Consider the following 7,315-nt stretch of genomic DNA (forward strand, 5'->3'; position numbering starts at 1 on the left):
TGTCCTCTTCTCTTTTTTGAAAATTACAATATTTGCCCTTCTCCCATCTTGTGGTACCTTCCCTGTTTTCCAGAATCTTCCAAATAAGAATGGATGTGACTCAGCAATCACATTGGCCTTTCTTTCAGTACCTAAGGATGTAGTTCATCTAGTCCAGGTAACTTGGACTTGTCAATAGCGGCCGGATGCTCTCTTCTCCTCTCCTTTCTTGAGTATCAACTCAATGTTAGCCACTTTTGTTTTGTTGTTTCCAGTGAAGAGAAGTAGGATAGCTGTCTTCAATCCAACCTCTGAAATATACTGGCTAGGGAAAGTCATTCAACCTTCCAGTGCCCCAGGCAACTTTCTAAGACTATATGATGTTGAAAAGGTGCCAAACTCTGTAGGCATCCTCTATTCCAATGAAATCACAGCTCCAGTGCCAAAAAAAATCCCATTGCCAGTACAAAGGCCATTCTGTTTGGCAGAGGAGACACATAAAATAAGAATGGAGCCTTCTGTCAGTTATCAAATCATTAGCTCCAAGCTAAGGTCCTATCTGTTTCTGATCCTCACCCTCCCACCACCACTACTGCAAAAAAAAGAGAAAAAGTAAAAATCCCTTTTTGTTTTCCTTTGCCAGCCTCAGCTCATTATGAGTTTTAGCATGCTGAACATTATTTTTAAAGAATATGCCACATTCTTTATACTCATCCTGTTACCTGGCTTTATGTCTACCTTCTCTATACCTTCCTTAATTTTAGGGACCAATTTTCTTTTTGCTGACCACCTTTAAAGTATATTACTGAGTAGGAGTATTTGTATTTAAAAGTCACTGTCTTTCCTTTACCCATTCTAGTTTACGGGAGGTTAAGTGACTGGCCCTCCAGGTTTCCCAACCTCCCAAACAGTCCTCTGCTTATGGGATCAATAGACCTCATCCTGTCTCTACGTGGATTTTTCAGAGATGGCCGACACACTCCTTCTTCCCCATCCCCTTTGAGGAAGATAATCAGTGACAGTCCAGCACGTGTGCCACCACTGAAGGTTTACTCACTCTACCTTATTGCCAATCTAATTGTAAATCAGTCAATGAGTGTTTGTTCAGTACTTTCTCTATGCTCGACAATCCTTGATAAATTGGGAGTAGGACTGGTAGGACATAAGAAGTGGTCTCTGCCCTCAAGGAACTTAACAATACAGTTGTCAAATTAGAACAAAGAGATGAAGTAAAACAAATGGTAACTTTTGGGCCTCGGTTTCTTTATATGTAAAATGGTTTTCCTCTTATCTGCCATCACGGGCATCTTTCAGAGCTTGATCTAAGCTTAGCCCAGTTTTCTTTTCTCTAACCCTCTCAGTGATTTCTTCAGCTTTCATGGGGTCAATGATTATTTTTATGCAGGTGATTCTCATGGTGTCACAGAATTTGAGAGTTGGATGGGACCTCAGTGGCCAACTGGTGCAACCATGAACAAAAGGCACCCCCACTAGGACATTCAGACAACTGCTTGTCGATCTTCTGGAAGACCTCCCAGGAGGGGGCCCCACCCCCTCTCGAAGCAGACCATTCCACTTTGGGACAATCCTTGTCTTAAGACATTTTTTTTTCTGACATCAAAGCTTAATTGACCTCTGTGTAACTACCATTCATTGCTCATGGTTCTCTCTGGGACGAAAGAACAATCAATCTTCTGTATGACAGACCTTCAAATTCCTGCAGATACTCTTCTCTTACCCAGGCTATGCATCCCAAGTTCCTCCAGCTGATCATCATGTGACATGGACTCAGGCCCTTCATCACTCTGGTTGCCCTCTTCTGGACACCATATGCCTTATCACAAAGGTACCATCACGCTGCCAGTCACATAGTTTCATAACCTTGGAGTCATGCCCAATAACAAACCCTCAAATCTCATTTATTCTGCATTGAGTAGACCTTCTCTCTCCTGTCTCTTGGTCTCGTTACCTGGCACCATCTCGGTCTGGCCCCTCATCACTTCTCACCTGGACTACTGGAATAGCTCAATGGTCTGTCCCTTCCAGGCTGTCTCTACAATCCATTCTCAATACAACTGTTAGACCTTCTTCATAGAGTGCAAATTGGGCTTACGAAGTCACTCCCCTGCTGAGAAGGCCCCAGCGGTTCCCTGTTGTCACTGAAGATACAGTAAGCTACAAAGAAAGCCTTCACAGTATGTATCTAGGTTTATTTCATGTCATTTCTTCCTCACTGTTCTAGCCAAATTGACTAACGTGCTGTTTCCCAGACACGCCATACCATCTTTCCCCACTGTGCTTGAACAGGGGAGGCTCTCCCTTTTCATCTCCATTTCTTAGAATTCCTAGCTTCTTTCAAAGTTTGGGTCAAGTGTCACCTTCTCTAGAAAGCCTTTCCTGATTTCCCCCAGTTGTTACTGCTACCTTGCTCCTCAAATTTTCTTATATTTAATAATCAACACAATAAGATAAACATAAACATTTATTAAGGGTCTACTATGTGCCATCTGTTTATATTTTATAGCCTTGTCCCTCCTGGCCCAGCAGAATATAAGATCTTTGTGGGCAGGGACTTTATTTTTTCTTTGTTTTCCAATTCCTAGCACAAAGTACCTGGCACTGAGTAGGTGCTTAACAAACGATAATTGAACTGAATTAGAAGGTGTAAGTATAGGAAACCCTCTTTCCTGGCAGTATAAGTCTGGAGGATGAGGGAAAAAAGGCCTCGAAAGAAGAGGGTTATGAGAGCTATGGTATCCTCAGGGGGAAACCTGGTTTCAATAAAAGAGGCTGAGAGAGCATTCAAGGCAAAGAGTGAGGATAAAGGGAAGTTTGTCAGAATAATGTCTGTGGGGGACAATCCGAAGGGCACCATGGAAAGGGCTGAGAGAAGTGGGCAGGGCTCAAGTAGGCTTTCAGAATAGGGTTGGCCTGAAAACAGGTGAGAGAGAAGAGGACACAATAGGGCCAGGCCACTCACATTTTTAGACAGCCAGACTTCTGTCCTTCAAGGCCTAGCTCAAATGCTATCTTTGGAAGAATGCCTTCCCTATCCCTTAATCCTTCAAATAGAAGTCATCTTTCCTCAAAACTCCCCTACTCCTGTTTCTAATTCTCAGGGCATTTATTCTGGTGAACCTTGTCTTCTCCACTGCATTTCAAGTTTCTGGAGGACAGAGAACAAGTCTTAAGCACCCTGTATCCCCCACAATGCTTAGTAAAGTGTCTTGTGCATTGAATGACTGTTTTAGTGATGTCATTGGTGCTGTATTTCTTCTGTGTTTCCTGGCCTGGATCCTTCTCTATTTCGCTTCTTCTAAATATGGTAGATTTCCTGAGTAACTCATCCCCCCCTTCCCCACTTCCAACTTCATTCCAGGTTAGGGGTTGATTTCTGAGCTCCCCTGTCCACTGAGGAAGCAGGTAACTTTTTTTGTTTGTTTTTTGCTAGGCAATGGGGTTAAGTGACTTGCCCAGGATCACATAGCTAGTACATGTCAAGGGTCTGGGGTCAGATTTGAAATCAGGTCCTTCTGACTTCAGGGCCAGTGCATTATCCACTGTGCCACCTAGCTGCCCCCGAAGCAGGTAACTTTTGCCAGCCAGAGTGCCTGTTCTTCAGAGCTAAACACATCTCTTGGAAGCTTCTCAAACACCAGCCTGTCTCTGCCATCTTGTTTCCGGTTTTCTTATTCTCATCTGCTCCTTTCCTCTTGTTGGCCTCTGTCTTCTCCTTTCTCTCAGCCACCTGAGGGGCTGCACTTATCTTTGAGCTTGAGTGGGGCTTTTTGCTACAAGGTCTCACAAATCAGAGATTGGTGACGTCCTTCTTGTCTGCAACCGACTAATTCAGGGAGTCAAAGAATGCAGCCAAAGTTTCCTGGACGGTTTAAGCTTTACCCTTTTCTAACTCCATAGATTGTACCCCTAAAGTTGGCTGCTTGTTTCCTTTAGCATGGTGAAAGAAAAACAGCACAAAATCCAATCTCATTGCTGGAATTTGTCTTACTGATGTTGGAGCTTGTCTATGAAAGATAGTATTTTTATTACATACTCAATTTGCTTTCCTTTCTTTATTTCTAAAATCCCCAAATGCTATTCATTTTGTTGTTATTCAGTCGTTTCAGACTCTCCATAACCCCATTTAGGGGTTTTCTTGGCAAAGATACTGGAGTGGTTTGCCATCTCCTTTTCCAGCTCATTTGACAGATGAGGAAACTGAGGCGAAGAGAGTGAAGTGACTTGCCCAGGGTCACACAGACAGTGTCCAAGACCAGATTTAAACTCAAGAAGATGAATCTATCCACTGACTCCACTGTACCACCTAGCTGTCCAAATGCAACATATTCATCCTGAGTTGCAAACTTTTCAACTATTCACCACTGTAATAGGATCTGTGCACATTTTGTATCTGTGTATCCATGTATATTTTGTATTTGTTTTTCTGTGTATGTATCGTTTCCCCAATGTAGAATATGAGAACTCTAAGAGCAAGAGGCATTCCTTTTATTTTGGTCTCTGTATCCTTAGTGGGTAGGGCAATGCCTGGCAAATAGGAGGGGCTCAGTGAGTACTTGCAGAATGAATGATAATCAAATACAGGCACTTCATGTGCAACAATTGTTTTGCCTCACCACAAAAATAAAAAAACATTTTCAGACATGTGCATATGTGTGAAGATACAAAAATACATGCCTATGCATGTTGCAGATTTAGAATAAAAGAACTCAATAGCTGGAACAATTCAGAAAGCTTAAGAGGAAGCCTAATACACCTAGGAGAGTGAATGTTAAAGTTTTAATATTGAGAACTAGAGTTTTCCTTTTCTTAACTTTACAGTACCAGCTTACTTTAACAATTCTCTTAACTGTACTCTTCAAAATGTTGTGTAACATTTGCTACCCCTGTGCTTGATCAACCCAACTGTATACTGTATTATGGGATTTAAATCTTATCTTCTTGCAAATCAATTTCTCAGTTCTAATTATTTGAAGATTTTTGTCTCAGCTGCTTCCAATAGTCTGAAAGGTTCCTACCGGGATTTGCAGAAAATCAGGCTTCCTAAAGTTCTGTAAAAGGGTACAATTATCTCTGTGACATGCTGTTGGTATCACTGGCTGTCATAGCTTCAACATTAGCACGCCTTCATGTCTAATGCACAGGCCTACCCTTGTTCCGTCCTATTAGTCTCTCTCAGAAGCACTGCTTTCTCCTATCAGCAGCAAGAGCATTAAGACAACAGAGAATATCTTTATTTGGTTTGAGAGCAAGCATGGAAATTAACTCCAAGGATGTTATTAAGAAGTTTTGAGTAATGCAAACAGTTTATGACTAAATAGAGTTGGTTACCGAAAAACCCTGGGGAAATAGATCCATAGGGCACCACCACCTATCCTAGACAAGCTAGTTAGTCAATCAACAAGTATTAATGCAATGCCTGCTAAATGCTAGGCACAGGGGACCAAAAGATAAAAATGGAAGTTTCTACTTTTCACTGCCCCCATTCTCATTTTTTGATAGTGTTTGTAAGTATGATACTGGCGATATGTGGGCAAGCACACCAACGCTTTCCTTTTAGAAACTTACAACTTAAAGCAATAATTGATGCTTTTTCACCTAATATTGCATAGGACCACTGTACGAAATTTTTAAGTATCATTGCACAGTACCAGTTACTCCAAACAATAGCTCGAATTCATATAGTATTCAACGCGAGTTTGCATTTGAGGTAAACGTGGGGAGAGGAGAGACTTCACTTCATCCATTTTACAGATGGAGAGACTGAGCAAAATTTTAGACTTTTGTTGCGTCATGAAAAGTGAATACTGAGGATGAAGCTCAAGCTTTCCGTGGTTTAAAGCTTTAAAAATAATGAGTCTTGGAACACCTATTTGCTGCATCAATTCAGTGTCGATGTATAGATGTGCACGCTCACGTCTGTGCACACCAACATATGCTTCTCGAGGCTTGAAGCGTTTTCGGAGGGGTGGAGGGTGGGCTCACACAGGAAGGGCTGAAGCCCAGCAGGTCTGGCTGGTTATTCGGCCACCAGAACCTGAATCCGAAACCAGATTTTTACAGCCCTGCCGGGCACCTCCTTTCCGTCCGACCACATTCTTGAGCCCTGCCTGAGGTCGGGCAGGCGGGGGCCGCACAAAGGGAGGGCTGCTGCGTCCTACCCGGCATCTACAAGCCCGGGTCAGGGCTGGGCAGGGCCTCGGCCCAGGCTTGCTAGCTCTGATTTGTCCAGCCTCCCAGCAGTCCTCGATTTCTTTCTTTTTTAAACTTCTTTGTGCCCGGGCGGGCGTGGGCGCGCCGGGCCCGGGAGGCCCCTGCAGTGCCGCAGCAGCGGGAGCCGCTCTTTGTGTCGGTAAGCGGAGGTGGGGGCTTCGTGAGGAATGGGGCGCCCGCGCCAGGGTCGCAGGCCGGGCCCGAGCCGAGCAGGGCCGAGCAGAGCCGAGCCGGGGATCCCCTCCCCCTCCCCTCCCCCCCTTGCAGCCCAGCAGGCCCCAGGTGCAGCAGCAGCAGCCGCAGCCATGTTCGTCTTCGGCTCCTCCTGCTCCGCTCCTCCATTGACAGCCCTCGTCCGGGCGGGCCAGCGCCGCTCGCTCTCGCCCCGTCCCCGAGTTCGGGGCTCGCCCTCGCAGTGCACCCTGGGAGTCGTAGTCCGGCCCCGCCGCCCTCGGCCTGGTGGGCAAGGCCCGGAAGACTACGACTCCCGCGGGGTGGCGCGGCGGACGCGCATGCGCAGCGGGCTCTCTAGGAACAAAAAAAAAAAAAAAAAAAAAGAGCGAGCTGAGGAGGAGGAGGAGGAGGAGAACGGACAACAGGGGCCACAGACCGCCGCGGGCCCCCACCTCGCGCGCCCCATCTCTGGCCGCCGCCCGCCCGCCGCGCTCTGCTCCTCCGTCTTTCGGGCGCTCAGGCCAGCCGTGCGCGGAGCGTGGGCCCTGCCGGGGGCGGCCATGCGGCGGTGACAGGAGCGCGGCGGCGACGGCGACAGCGACGGCCCCAGCCCCAGGCGCAGGCAGGACCGGCCAGCCCGCGAGCGAGACCGGACGCCCCCGCCCCCGGCTCGGCCTGATCGGCGCCCCGCACACTCCCCCGCCTCCTCCCTCCGCGCCTCGGGGCTACCCGGCGCCGCCGCCGCCGCCGCCGCCGCCGCCGCTGCCGCCGGTGCTTCTGCGGCCGCCGCTGCATCGGGTGAGTCCGAGGCCCGCTCGGCCCGATCGGGCCCAGCCCGGCCTAGCCCGGGGCCCCGGTTGCCTCCTCCTTCGCTGCCAAGGGGCAGACGTGGGGGGCGGTTTAACGGAGGGGGTGGTTATTGTTGGGGGGG

General features: G+C 47.4%; 1 protein-coding gene across 9 annotated transcripts in view; it reads left to right on the top strand.

Annotated features, from left to right (window-relative positions):
* Positions 1-7,141: 7,141 nt before the first annotated feature.
* Positions 7,142-7,315, top strand: part of GTF2I (general transcription factor IIi) — a 91,104-nt gene continuing 90,930 nt past the window's right edge. For all 9 annotated transcript variants that reach the window (XM_027861975.1, XM_027861977.1, XM_027861976.1 and 6 more), the window contains exon 1: positions 7,142-7,182. The gene's annotated coding sequence lies outside the window, so the exon portion shown is untranslated. The remainder of the gene's footprint in view (positions 7,183-7,315) is intronic.

The sequence above is a fragment of the Vombatus ursinus genome, unplaced genomic scaffold, assembly GCF_900497805.2.
Source record: "Vombatus ursinus unplaced genomic scaffold, bare-nosed wombat genome assembly UNPS02014768.1, whole genome shotgun sequence".
Taxonomy (NCBI): Eukaryota; Metazoa; Chordata; class Mammalia; order Diprotodontia; family Vombatidae; genus Vombatus; species Vombatus ursinus.